A 15,324-nucleotide genomic window follows, 5' to 3' on the forward strand; every position below is an offset into this window, starting at 1 on the left:
AAGAGGCCAAATGTCCTTGTTCAGCCCTCCTCTCCATATCTCTTAGGAATGCTCTCTGGGTACTGTAGCGATGTGAAGAAAGACCCACCACTCACACAGTGTAACCTGTTTTGTTATTCTGGAGAGAGATTGTGAGCTTGTGTTAGTCTTCTTGACCCTTCCCCTGGTATGATAAGTACAACACAAGCGCCCTGGAGAAACTGAAACCCAGAAAGAAGTAGAATGAGAGGGGGATGGAGAGACAAACTCAGACACCAACGTCATCCCAGTGCTCGGCTGAATGCTGGAAACTCTTGGCTACTCTGGCTACATTTTAATCAAAAAAACAAACCATCTAAGTTATATTATGATTACGGCACTTGTTTTTGCATGGATTCCGCGACTGTTAGCTTTTCAACAGCTAGGATCGCTATTTTCTGTCCCGGAATCCTGCTTAACAGACAGTTTGAAGCCTGCTTGACAGAGCTGCTAACCTTACCTAGCTAGCTAAGCTGCTAGCCATCATAACAAAGATGGCTGCTTGGATTTGAGACTGGTGTTTTGCGGATACTATTTAATGAAGCTGCCAGTTGAGGACTTGTGAGGCGTCTGTTTCTCAAACTAGACACTAATGTACTTGTCCTCTTGCTCAGTTGTGCACCGGGGCCTCCCACTCCTCTTTCTATTCTGGTTAGAGAATGTTTGCCCTGTTCTGTGAAGGGAGTAGTACACAGCGTTGTACGAGATAGTTATGGCTTTACAACCTCTGCTATATTGTGGATCGAGAGTTGCCTGTCAAACAGAACACAGGTGTTATTTTAATGGAAGCCTCGCCAACATAATCCAGGTAGATTCAGGAATTCCCCAGGGCTGCTGTCTAAGCCCCTTTTACTTTTTTCAATTTTTACTAATGACTTGGCACTGGCCTTGAGTAAAGCCTGTATCTGTGTATACTGATGACTCAACACTATACACATCAGCTACTACAGCGAGTGAGATCACTGCAACACTTAACAAAGAGTTGCAGTCAGTTTCAGAACGGGTGGCTAGTAATACGCTAGTCCTAAATAATTTCAAAAAAACGAAAAGCATTGTATTTGTGACAAATCATTTATTCATAAACATCAACTGAATCATGTAGACATTGAGAAGGTTGAGGAGACTAAACTGCTTGGTGTCACCCTGCATTGTAAACCGTCATGGTCAAAACATATTGATGCAACAGTACCTAAGATGGGGTAGAGGTCTGTCAGTACTTAAGCACTGGTCTGGTTTCTTAACAGCACTATCAACAAAACTAGTCCTACAGACCCTAGTTCTGTCACACCTGGACTACTGCCCAGTCATATGGTCAATTACTATAAAGAGGGACATCAGCAAATTACTGGTAGAACAGAGCAGCACGGCTGGCTGTTCTCCTGGCTCAAAGTAGAGGAGCGATTTGACTGCATCACGACTTGTCTTTGTGAGAGGTATTGTGAAGGCACTGAGCTGTCTGTTTGAACTACTAGCACAAAGCTCAGACACCCATGCGTACCCCACAAGACATGCCACAAAGGGTCTCTTCACAGTCCCCAAGTCCTGAACACACTCTGGGGAAACGCACAGTACTACATAGAGCCATGACTACATTGAAACTCTATTCCACATCGTGCAAGCAGTAGAATCTAATAAAATAAAATAAAAAACAAAACGACACTTTATGGAACAACGATTACTGTGAAGATACGTGCGGACTCACACATACGCACACATTAAAACACGTACATTGTAATATTGTTCTATTGTGGTAATTATACATTTTGTATTGGAGAGATGTTGTATTGGTGTAATAATGTGTTGTATTATGTAACTGTTATTGATTTTTGGTGATTTTTTAAAATATTTTTTTTATGTTGCTGGACCCCGGAAAGAGTAGCTGCTGCCTTGGCAGGAACTAATGGGGATCCATAATAAACCCCAGGAAGAGTAGCTGCTGCCTTGGCAAGAACTAATGGGGGTCCATAATAAGCCCCAGGAAGAGTAGCTGCTGCCTTGGCAGGAACTAATGGGGGTCCATAATAAACCACAGGAAGAGTAGCCGCTGCCTTGGCAGGAACTAATGGGGGTCCATAATAAACCCCAGGAAGAGTAGCTGCTGCCTTGGCAGGAACTAATGGGGACCCATAATAAACCCCAGGAAGAGTAGCTGCTGCCTTGGCAGGAACTAATGGGGACCCATAATAAACTCCAGGAAGAGTAGCTGCTGCCTTGGCAGGAACTAATGGGGATCAATAATAAACCCCAGTTAGAGTAGCTGCCGCCTTGGCAGGAACTAATGGGGACCCATAATAAAGCCCAGGAAGAGTAGCTGCTGCCTTGACAGGAACTAATGGGGATCCATAATAAACCCCAGGAAGAGTAGCTGCTGCCTTGGCAGGAACTAATGGGGGTCCATAATAAACCCCAGTTAGAGTAGCCGCTGCCTTGGCAGGAACTAATGGGGGTCATAATAAACCCCAGGAAGAGTAGCCGCTGCCTTGGCAGGAACTAATGGGGACCCATAATAAACCCCAGGAAGAGTAGCTGCTGCCTTGGCAGGAACTAAGGGGACCCATAATAAACTCAGGAAGAGTAGTGCTGCCTTGGCAAGAACTAATGGGGGTCCATAATAAACCCCAGGAAGAGTAGCTGCTGCCTTGGCAGGAACTAATGGGGACTCATAATAAACCCCAGGAAGAGTAGCTGCCGCCTTGGCAAGAACTAATGGGGCTCCATAATAAACCCCAGGAAGAGTAGCTGCTGCCTTGGCAGGAACTAATGGGGATCCATAATAAACCACAGGAAGAGTAGCTGCTGCCTTGGCAGGAACTAATGGGGATCCATAATAAATACACATACAATACAGAAAGAGGTAGACTGAGAGATGGAGGAGATGCACAGGAGGGAGAGAGAGTGCAAGGGTTGGGTAAGAGTAGGTACTCCCTAGACACGGACCTGGGGCCCAGCCTCCCACCCCTAGACCCGGACCTGGGGCCCAGCCTCCCACCCCTAGACCCGGACCTGGGGCCCAGCCTCCCACCCTCTACCCCTAGACACAGGCCTGGTCCCAGCCTCCCACCCTCTACCCCTAGACCCGGACCTGGGGCCCAGCCTCCCACCCCTAGACCCGGACCTGGGGCCCAGCCTCCACCCCTAGACCCGGACTGGGGCCCAGCCTCCCACCCCCTACCCCTAGACACGGGCCTGGTCCCAGCCACCCACCCCTAGCAACAGGCCTGGTCCCAGCCTCCCACCCCCTACCCACGGGCCTGGTCCCAGCCTCCCACCCCCTACCCCTAGACACGGACCTGGGGCCCAGCCTCCCACCCCCTACCCCTAGACACAGGCCTGGTCCCAGCCTCCCACCCTAGACACAGGCCTGGTCCCAGCCTCCCACCCCTAGACACGGGCCTTGTCCCAGCCTCCCACTCCCCACCCCTAGACCCCGGACCTGGGGCCCAGCCTCCCACCCCCTTACCCACGGGCCTGGTCCCAGCCTCCCACCCTCTACCCCTAGACACAGGCCTGGTCCCAGCCTCCTACCCCTAGACACGGGCCTTGTCCCAGCCTCCCACTAATGGGGGTCCATAATAAACCCCAGGAAGAGTAGCTGCTGCCTTGGCAGGAACTAATGGGGACCCATAATAAACCCCAGGAAGAGTAGCTGCTGCCTTGGCAGGAACTAATGGGGACCCATAATAAAGCCCAGGAAGAGTAGCTGCTGCCTTGACAGGAACTAATGGGGATCCATAATAAACCCCAGGAAGAGTAGCTGCTGCCTTGGCAGGAACTAATGGGGGTCCATAATAAACCCCAGTTAGAGTAGCCGCTGCCTTGGCAGGAACTAATGGGGGTCCATAATAAACCCCAGGAAGAGTAGCCGCTGCCTTGGCAGGAACTAATGGGGACCCATAATAAACCCCAGGAAGAGTAGCTGCTGCCTTGGCAGGAACTAATGGGGACCCATAATAAACTCCAGGAAGAGTAGCTGCTGCCTTGGCAAGAACTAATGGGGGTCCATAATAAACCCCAGGAAGAGTAGCTGCTGCCTTGGCAGGAACTAATGGGGACTCATAATAAACCCCAGGAAGAGTAGCTGCCGCCTTGGCAAGAACTAATGGGGCTCCATAATAAACCCCAGGAAGAGTAGCTGCTGCCTTGGCAGGAACTAATGGGGATCCATAATAAACCACAGGAAGAGTAGCTGCTGCCTTGGCAGGAACTAATGGGGATCCATAATAAATACACATACTAATACAGAAAGAGGTAGACTGAGAGATGGAGGAGATGCACAGGAGGGAGAGAGAGTGCAAGGGTTGGGTAAGAGTAGGTACTCCCTAGACACGGACCTGGGGCCCAGCCTCCCACCCCTAGACCCGGACCTGGGGCCCAGCCTCCCACCCCTAGACCCGGACCTGGGGCCCAGTCCACCCTCTACCCCTAGACACAGGCCTGGTCCCAGCCTCCCACCCTCTACCCCTAGACCGGACCTGGGGGCCAGCCTCCCACCCCTAGACCCGGACCTGGGGCCCACCTCCCACCCCTAGACCCGGACCTGGGGCCCAGCCTCCCACCCCTAGACCCGGACCTGGGGCCCAGCCTCCCACCCCTACCCCTAGACACGGCCTGGTCCCAGCCTCCCTACCCCTAGACACAGGCCTGGTCCCAGCCTCCCACCCCCTACCACGGGCTGGTCCCAGCCTCCCACCCCCTACCCCTAGACACGGACCTGGGGCCCAGCCTCCCACCCCCTACCCCTAGACACAGGCTGGTCCCAGCCTCCCACCCCTAGACACAGGCCTGGTCCCAGCCTCCCACCCCTAGACACGGGCCTTGTCCCAGCCTCCCACTCCCCACCCCTAGACCCGGACCTGGGGCCCAGCCTCCCACCCCCTTACCCACGGGCCTGGTCCCAGCCTCCCACCCTCTACCCCTAGACACAGGCCTGGTCCCAGCCTCCCACCCCCTTACCCACGGGCCTTGTCCCAGCCTCCACCCCCACCCCTAGACCCGGACCTGGGGCCCAGCCTCCCACCCCCTTACCCACGGGCCTGGTCCCAGCCTCCCACCTCTACCCCAGACACAGGCCTGGTCCAGCCTCCCACCACCTACCCTACCCACGGACCTGGGGCCCAGCCTCCCACCCCTAGACACGGGCCTGGTCCCAGCCTCCTACCCCTAGACACGGGCCTTGTCCCAGCCTCCCACTCCCACCCTAGACCCGGACCTGGGGCCCAGCCTCCCACCCCTACCCACAGGCCTGGTCCCAGCCTTCCACTTCCTACCCCTAGACACGAACCTGTGGCCCAGCCTCCCACCCCCTACCGACGGGCCTGGTCCCAGCCTCTCACCCTCTACCCCTAGACACAGGCCTGGTCCCAGCCTCCCACTCCCCACCCCTAGCTACTCTTCCTGGGGGGTCCCAGCCTCCCACTTCCTACCCCTAGACATGGGCCTGGTACCCAGCCTTCCACCCCTAGACATGGGCCTGGTCCCAGCCTTCACCCCTAGACATGGGCTGGTCCCAGCCTCCCACCCCTAGACATGGGCCTGGTCCCAGCCTCCACCCCTAGACATGGGCCTGGTCCCAGCCTCCCACCCCTAGACATGGGCCTGGTCCCAGCCTCCCACCCCTAGACATGGGCCTGGTACCCAGCCTTCCACCCCTAGACATGGGCCTGGTCCCAGCCTCTCCACCCTAGACATGGGCCCTGGTACCAGCCTTCCACCCTAGACATGGGCCTGGTCCCAGCCTCCCACCCCTAGACATGGGCCTGGTCCCAGCCTCCCACCCTAGACATGGCCTGGCCCAGCCTCCACCCTAGACATGGGCCTGGTCCCAGCCTCCCACCCTAGACACAGGCCTGGTCCCAGCCTCCACCCCTAGACACAGGCCTGGTCCCAGCCTCCCACCCCTAGACATGGGCCTGGTCCAGCCTCCCACCCCTAGACATGGGCCTGGTACCCAGCCTTCCACCCCTAGACATGGGCTGGTCCCAGCCTCCCACCCCTAGACAGGGCCTGGCCCAGCCTCCACCCCTAGACATGGGCCTGGTCCCAGCCTCCCACCCCTAGACATGGGCCTGGTCCCAGCCTCCCACCCCTAGACATGGGCCTGGTCCCAGCCTCCCACCCCTAGACATGGGCCTGGTCCCAGCCTCCCACCCCTAGACATGGGCCTGGTACCCAGCCTCCCACCTAGACATGGGCCTGGTCCCAGCCTCCACCCCTAGACATGGGCCTGGTCCCAGCCTCCACCCCTAGACATGGGCCTGGTACCAGCCTCCCACCCCTAGACATGGGCCTGGTACCAGCCTTCCACCTAGACACAGGCCTGGTCCCAGCCTCCCACCCCTAGACATGGGCCTGGTCCCAGCCTCCCACCCCTAGACATGGGCCTGGTACCCAGCCTTCCACCCCTAGACATGGGCCTGGTCCCAGCCTCCCACCCCTAGACATGGGCCTGGTCCCAGCCTCCCACCCCTAGACATGGGCCTGGTCCCAGCCTCCCACCCTAGACATGGGCCTGGTCCCAGCCTCCCACCCCTAGACATGGGCCTGGTCCCAGCCTCCCACCCTAGACAGGGCCTGGTCCCAGCCTCCCACCCCTAGACATGGGCCTGGTACCCAGCCTCCCACCCCTAGACATGGGCCTGGTCCCAGCCTTCCACCCCTAGACATGGGCCTGGTCCCAGCCTCCCACCCCTAGACATGGGCCTGGTCCCAGCCTCCCACCCCTAGACATGGGCCTGGTACCCAGCCTTCCACCCCTAGACCCGGACCTGGGGCCCAGCCTCCCACCCTAGACATGGGCCTGGTCCCAGCCTCCCACCCAGACATGGGCCTGTCCCAGCCTCCCACCCCTAGACATGGGCCTGGTCCCAGCCTCCCACCCCTAGACATGGGCCTGGGACCCAGCCTTCCACCCCTAGACATGGGCCTGGTACCCAGCCTTCCACCCCTAGACATGGGCCTGGTCCCAGCCTTCCACCCCTAGACATGGGCCTGGTACCCAGCCTCCCACCCCTAGACATGGGCCTGGTACCCAGCCTCCCACCCCTAGACATGGGCCTGGTCCCAGCCTTCCACCCTAGACATGGGCTCGGTCCCAGCCTTCCACCCCTAGACATGGGCCTGGTACCCAGCCTCCCACCCCTAGACATGGGCCTGGTACCCAGCCTTCCACCCTAGACATGGGCCTGGTCCCAGCCTCCCACCCCGACATGGGCCTGGTCCCAGCCTCCACCCCTAGACATGGGCCTGGTACCCAGCCTTCCACCCCTAGACATGGGCCTGGTACCCAGCCTTCCACCCCTAGACATGGGCCTTGTCCCAGCTTCCACCCCTAGACATGGGCCTGGTACCCAGCCTCCCACCCCTAGACATGGGCCTGGTACCCAGCCTCCCACCCCTAGACATGGGCCTGGTCCCAGCCTTCCACCCCTAGACATGGGCCTGGTCCCAGCCTTCCACCCCTAGACATGGGCCTGGTCCCAGCCTTCCACCCCTAGACATGGGCCTGGTCCCAGCCTTCCACCCCTAGACATGGGCCTGGTACCCAGCCTCCCACCCCTAGACACAGGCCGGTCCCAGCCTCCACCCCTAGACATGGGCCTGGTCACCAGCCTCCCACCCCTAGACATGGGCTGGTCCCAGCTTCCAACTAGCATGGGCCTGGTACCCAGCCTCCCACCCTAGACATGGGCCTGGTCAGCCTTCCACCCCTAGACATGGCCTGGTCCCAGCTTCCAACCCTAGACATGGGCCTGGTCCCAGCCTTCCACCCTAGACATGGGCCTGGTACCAGCCTTCCACCCCTAGACATGGGCCTGGTACCAGCCTCCCACCCCTAGACATGGGCTGGTCCCAGCCTTCACCCCTAGACATGGGCCTGGTACCCAGCCTTCCACCCCTAGACATGGGCTGGTACCCAGCCTTCCACCCCTAGACATGGGCTGGTCCCAGCCTTCCACCCCTAGACATGGGCCTGGTCCCAGCCTCCCACCCCTAGACATGGGCCTGGTACCCAGCCTTCCACCCCTAGACATGGGCCTGGTACCCAGCCTCCCACCCCTAGACAGGGCCTGGTCCCAGCCTCCCACCCCTAGACATGGGCCTGGTCCCAGCCTCCCACCCCTAGACATGGCTGCCGTCACCCCCTGGTACCCAGCCTCCCACCCCTAGACATGGGCCTGGTACCCAGCCTTCCACCCCTAGACATGGGCCTGGTACCCAGCCTCCCACCCCTAGACACGGGCCTGGTCCCAGCCTCCCACCCCTAGACACAGCCTGGTACCCAGCCTTCCACCCCAGACATGGGCCTGGTACCCAGCCTCCCACCCCTAGACATGGGCCTGGTACCCAGCCTTCCACCCCTAGACATGGGCCTGGTACCCAGCCTTCCACCCCTAGACATGGGCCTGGTCCCAGCCTTCCACCCCTAGACATGGGCCTGGTACCCAGCCTTCCACCCCTAGACATGGGCCTGGTCCCAGCCTTCCACCCCTAGACATGGGCCTGGTACCCAGCCTCCACCCTAGACATGGGCCTGGTCCCAGCCTCCCACCCCTAGACATGGGCCTGGTACCCAGCCTCCCACCCCTAGACATGGGCCTGGTCCCAGCCTCCCACCCCTAGACATGGGCCTGGTACCCAGCTTCCACCCTAGACACAGGCCTGTTCCCAGCCTCCCACCCCGACAAGGCCTGGCCAGCCTCCCACCCCTAGACATGGGCATGGTCCCAGCCTCCCACCCCTAGACAGGGCCTGGTACCCAGCCCACCCTAACACAGGCCTGGTCCCAGCCTCCCACCCTAGACACAGGCCTGGTCCCAGCCTCCCCACCCCTAGACAGGGCCTGTCCCAGCCTCCCACCCCTAGACATGGGCCTGGTACCCAGCCTCCCACCCCTAGACATGGGCCTGGTCCCAGCCTCCCACCCCTAGACATGGGCCTGGTACCCAGCCTTCCACCCCTAGACACAGGCCTGGTCCCAGCCTCCCACCCCTAGACACAGGCCTGGTCCCAGCCTCCCACCCCTAGACATGGGCCTGGTCCCAGCCTCCCACCCCTAGACATGGGCCTGGTACCCAGCCTTCCACCCCTAGACACAGGCCTGGTCCCAGCCTCCCACCCCTAGACCAAGGCCTGGTCCCAGCCTCCCACCCCCTTACCCACAGGCTGGTCCCAGCCTTCCACCCCTAGACATGGGCCTGGTACCCAGCCTCCCACCCCTAGACATGGGCCTGGTCCCAGCCTCCCACCCTAGACATGGGCCTGGTACCCGCCTTCCACCCTAGACACGGCCTGGTCCCAGCCTCCCACCCCTAGACACAGGCTGGTCCCAGCCTCCCACCCCTAGACATGGGCCTGTCCCAGCCTCCCACCCCTAGACATGGGCCTGGTACCCAGCCTTCCACCCCTAGACACAGGCCTGGTCCCAGCCTCCCACCCTAGACACAGGCCTGGTCCCAGCTCCCACCCCCTTACCCACAGGCCTGGTCCCAGCCTTCCACCCCTAGACATGGGCCTGGTACCCAGCCTTCCACCCCTAGACATGGGCCTGGTCCCAGCCTTCCACCCCTAGACATGGGCCTGGTCCCAGCCTCCCACCCCTAGACACAGACCTGGGGCCCAGCCTTCCACCCCTAGACACAGGCCTGGTCCCAGCCTTCCACCCCTAGACATGGGCCTGGTCCCAGCCTCCCACCCCTAGACATGGGCCTGGTCCCAGCCTCCACACCCTAGACAGGGCTGGTACCCAGCCTTCCACCCCAGACACAGGCCTGGTCCCAGCCTTCCACCCCTAGACATGGGCTGGTCCAGCCTCCCACCCCTAGACATGGCCTGGTCCCAGCCTCCCCCTCTACCCTAGACATGGGCCTGGTCCCCGCCTCCCACCTCCACCCCTAGACATGGGCCTGGTCCCAGCCTCCCACCCTCTACCCCTAGACATGGGCCTGGTCCCAGCCTCCCAGCCTCCCACCCCTAGACATGGGCCTGGTCCCAGCCTCCCACCCTCTACCCCTAGAAATGGGCCTGGTCCAGCCTCCCACCCTCCACCCTAGACATGGGCCTGGTACCCAGCCTTCCACCCCTAGAAATGGGCCTGGTACCCAGCCTTCCACCCTAGACATGGGCCTGGTCCCAGCCCTCCACCCTCCACCCCTAGACATGGGCCTGGTACCCAGCCCCTCCACCTAGACATGGGCCTGGTCCCAGCCTCCCAGCCTCACACCCCTAGACATGGGCCTGGTCCCAGCCTCCCACCCTCTACCCCTAGACATGGGCCTGGTCCCAGCCTCCCACCCTCCACCCCTAGACACGGACCTGGTCCCAGCCTTCCACCCCTAGACATGGGCCTGGTACCCAGCCTCCCACCCCTAGACACGGACCTGGTCCCAGCCTTCCACCCCTAGACATGGGCCTGGTACCCAGCCTTCACCACTAGACATGGGCCTGGTCCCAGCCTTCCACCCCTAGACCCGGACCTGGGGCCCAGCCTCCCACCCTCTACCCCTAGACACAGGCCTGGTCCCAGCCTCCCACCCTCTACCCCTAGACACAGGCCTGGTCCCAGCCTCCCACCTTCCACCCCTAGACACAGGCCTGGTCCCAGCCTCCCACCCCTAGACACAGGCCTGGTCCCAGCCTCCCACCCCCTTACCCACAGGCCTGGTCCCAGCCTTCCACCCCTAGACATGGGCCTGGTACCCAGCCTTCCACCCCTAGACATGGGCCTGGTCCCAGCCTTCCACCCCCTAGACATGGGCCTGGTCCAGCCTCCCACCCTAGACACAGACCTGGGGCCCAGCCTTCCACCCCTAGACAGGCCTGGTCCAGCCTTCCACCCTAGACATGGGCCTGGTCCCAGCCTTCCACCCAGACATGGGCCTGGTCCCAGCCTCCCACCCCTAGACATGGGCCTGGTACCCAGCCTTCCACCCCTAGACCCGGACCTGGGGCCCAGCCTCCCACCCTCTACCCCTAGACACAGGCCTGGTCCCAGCCTCCCACCCTCTACCCCTAGACACAGGCCTGGTCCCAGCCTCCCACCCTCCACCCCTAGACATGGGCCTGGTACCCAGCCTTCCACCACACACCACCCCTCAGCACATTGATTCCCATCAAATATTAATAAAATGGGATCTTAACCAGAGCGCTCTGGATAGAGCTCAAGACAGGTAGCAGAGACAACACACATACTGTTACACACACACACACACACACACACACACACACACACACACACACACACACACACACACACCACGCACGCACGCACACACACACGCACACACACACACACACCACACACAAAACACCCACACACACACACACACACACACACACACACACACACACACACACACACACACACACGCAGATGGACAGAGGCATGTGGCCGTTGAGGAGAGAGGGAGAGACAGGAACTGTAACAGATGAAGAAACAAGTGTCAACAGGATTGGTATATGTACCTTGAGCTCCTCAAACCACTGAGAAGACAGCTGTGCCATGGTCTGCCAGGCGCGTCCTTGGTAAGGACAACAAATCTCTATTATATTTGCGATACCAAAGAGGGTGTCGTCTAATATCGTACCTCCAAGTCATGGCAATGTTTTATGTTGCCTTGTGTTTCACCACTGAATAATGATCCTAACTGTTTACATTTCAATGGAAAAGCTTGAGTTTCTTGTCTGTCTTCATTTTAATTGATGCTTGTTGGGACTTTTTATTGTTGCAAGTTACAGGGCATAGCAGAGTAGTCTAAACACTGTGCGACTGCATGCAAAGGGAACAAACAAACATTCTGTCTTCTGAACTTTTCCTGGCTCGTACTTTGCTTCACGCAAACAGGAAATCACACGTCATTGTATCGCCATAAGCCTCCTCTATATCAGACGAGCAAAAACAACATATTTACTGGTTAACTGATTTGGTAACACATACTAACTGCTAAACATAAGCATGCTAGATCTAACAGGTCCATAACCTTTTTTTGTTTCAATTTTTTTTATGTATTAAACATATACATAACTGGGATTGAGACAGACTTTATAGATGTAGTAGGTCCATGACCTAATAATGTAAATGGAACAGGAAAGGAATTAACCTCATGTAAATGTGTATTTAACAGGAAAGGATTTAACCTAATGTGTATTGAACAGGAAAGGATTTAACCTAATGTAAATGTGTATTTAACAGGAAAGGATTTAACCTAATGTAAATGTGTATTTAACAGGAAAGGATTTAACCTCATGTAAATGTGTATTTAACAGGAAGGATTAACCTAGGTATTGAACAGGAAAGGATTTAACCTAATGTAAATGTGTATTTAACAGGAAAGGATTTAACCTCATGTAAATGTGTATTTAACAGGAAAGGATTTAACCTCATGTAAATGTGTATTTAACAGGAAAGGATTTAACCTCATGTAAATGTGTATTTAACAGGAAAGGATTTAACCTGGTGTAAATGTGTATTTAACAGGAAAGGATTTAACCTAATGTGTATTTAACAGGAAAGGATTTAACCTAATGTGTATTTAACAGGAAAGGATTTAACCTAATGTGTATTTAACAGGAAAGGATTTAACTATGTAAATGTGTATTAAAAGGAAAGGATTTAACCTTGTAAATGTGTATTAACAGGAAAGGATTTAACCTAATGTGTATTTAACAGGAAAGGATTTAACCTAATGTGTATTTAACAGGAAAGGATTTAACCTAATGTGTATTTAACAGGAAAGGATTTAACACTAATGTAAATGGTATTGAACAGGAAAGGATTTAACCTAATGTGTATTTAAAGGAAAGGATTTACCTACCTAGCTAGCTGACAACCCCAGCTGTGACCTAGCTAGCTGGCAACCCCAGCTGTGACCTAGCTAGCTGGCAACCCCAGCTGTGACCTAGCTAGCTGGCAACCCCAGCTGTGACCTAGCTAGCTGGCAACCCCAGCTGCGACCTAGCTAGCTGGCAACCCCAGCTGTGACCTAGCTAGCTGGCAACACAGCTGTGACTAGCTAGCTGACAACCCCAGCTGTGACCTAGCTAGCTAGCTGGCAACCCCAGCTGTGACCTAGCTAGCTAGCTGGCAACCCCAGCTGTGACCTAGCTAGCTAGCTGGCAACCCCAGCTGTGACCTAGCTAGCTGACAACCCCAGCTGTGACCTAGCTAGCTGACAACCCCAGCTGTGACCTAGCTAGCTGGCAACCCCAGCTGTGACCTAGCTAGCTGGCAACCCCAGCTGTGACCTAGCTAGCTGACAACCCCAGCTGTGACCTAGCTAGCTGACAACCCCAGCTGTGACCTAGCTAGCTGACAACCCCAGCTGTGACCTAGCTAGCTGGCAACCCCAGCTGTGACCTAGCTAGCTGGCAACCCCAGCTGTGACCTAGCTAGCTGACAACCCCAGCTGTGACCTAGCTAGCTGACAACCCCAGCTGTGACCTAGCTAGTTGACAACCCCAGCTGTGACCTAGCTAGCTAGCTGGCAACCCCAGCTGTGACCTAGCTAGCTGACAACCCCAGCTGTGACCTAGCTAGTTGACAACCCCAGCTGTGACCTAGCTAGCTGACAACCCCAGCTGTGACCTAGCTAGTTGACAACCCCAGCTGTGACCTAGCTAGTTGACAACACAGCTGTGACCTAGCTAGCTGACAACCCCAGCTGTGACCTAGCTAGCTGACAACCCCAGCTGTGACCTAGCTAGCTGGCAACCCCAGCTGTGACCTAGCTAGCTGGCAACCCCAGCTGTGACCTAGCTAGCTGGCAACCCCAGCTGCGACTAGCTAGCTGGCAACCCCAGCTGTGACCTAGCTAGCTGGCAACACAGCTGTGACTAGCTAGCTGACAACCCCAGCTGTGACCTAGCTAGCTAGCTGGCAACCCCAGCTGTGACCTAGCTAGCTGGCAACCCCAGCTGTGACCTAGCTAGCTGACAACCCCAGCTGTGACCTAGCTAGCTGACAACCCCAGCTGTGACCTAGCTAGCTGACAACCCCAGCTGTGACCTAGCTAGCTGGCAACCCCAGCTGTGACCTAGCTAGCTGGCAACCCCAGCTGTGACCTAGCTAGCTGACAACCCCAGCTGTGACCTAGCTAGCTGACAACCCCAGCTGTGACCTAGCTAGCTGACAACCCCAGCTGTGACCTAGCTAGCTGACAACCCCAGCTGTGACCTAGCTAGCTGACAACCCCAGCTGTGACCTAGCTAGTTGACAACCCCAGCTGTGACCTAGCTAGCTAGCTGGCAACCCCAGCTGTGACCTAGCTAGCTGACAACCCCAGCTGTGACCTAGCTAGTTGACAACCCCAGCTGTGACCTAGCTAGCTGACAACCCCAGCTGTGACCTAGCTAGTTGACAACCCCAGCTGTGACCTAGCTAGTTGACAACACAGCTGTGACCTAGCTAGCTGACAACCCCAGCTGTGACCTAGCTAGCTGACAACCCCAGCTGTGACCTAGCTAGCTGACAACCCCAGCTGTGACCTAGCTAGCTAGCTGGCAACCCCAGCTGTGAACTAGCTAGCTAGCTGGCAACCCCAGCTGTGACCTAGCTAGCTGACAACCCCAGCTGTGACCTAGCTAGTTGACAACACAGCTGTGACCTAGCTAGCTGACAACCCCAGCTGTGACCTAGCACCAACACATCTATTGGTCTCGGGGTGTTTCCAAGGGTATGGAAGTCGGCCATAATAACGGCCATCTTTAAATCAGGCGACCCTGCTGACGTGAGTAACTACAGGCCCATTAGTATACTACCTGTGGTGTCAAAGGTTGTTGAAAAGTGTGTAGCAGAACAACTGATTGCCCACCTCAACAACAGCCCCTTCACATTACACTCCATGCAGTTTGGCTTCAGAGCGAAACACTCCACAGAAACGGCCAACTGCTTTCTTCTGGAAAATGTGAAGTCCAAGATGGACAAAGGGGGCGTTGTTGGGGCTGTGTTTCTGGACCTAAGGAAGGCTTTTGATACTGTTAACCATGAGATTCTCATCACAAAATTGTCCAAGTTCAACTTTTCCCCCGATGCCTTGAGATGGATGAAATCATACCTTGAAGGCAGAACTCAGTGTGTCAGAGTGAGCAATGAGCTGTCGCCCACTCTTAGCTATGATGTGGGTGTGCCCCAAGGGTCAATACTGGGGCCCCTCCTGTTCAGCCTGTACATTAATGATCTGCCTTCTGTCTGTACTGGGTCTGAAGTTCAAATGTATGCAGATGATACAGTGATATATGTGCATGCAAAGAGCAAACAACAAGCTGCACAAGAACTCACTACTGTAATGGTCCAGGTTACAAAGTGGCTCAGTG

General features: G+C 56.9%; 1 protein-coding gene across 3 annotated transcripts in view; it reads left to right on the plus strand.

The window, feature by feature from the left end:
- The window catches only part of tpst1 (tyrosylprotein sulfotransferase 1), a 102,865-nt gene that overhangs the window by 32,069 nt on the left and 55,472 nt on the right, over positions 1-15,324 (plus strand). The window lies entirely within an intron of this gene.

The sequence above is a fragment of the Salvelinus namaycush genome, unplaced genomic scaffold, assembly GCF_016432855.1.
Source record: "Salvelinus namaycush isolate Seneca unplaced genomic scaffold, SaNama_1.0 Scaffold253, whole genome shotgun sequence".
Taxonomy (NCBI): domain Eukaryota; kingdom Metazoa; phylum Chordata; class Actinopteri; order Salmoniformes; family Salmonidae; genus Salvelinus; species Salvelinus namaycush.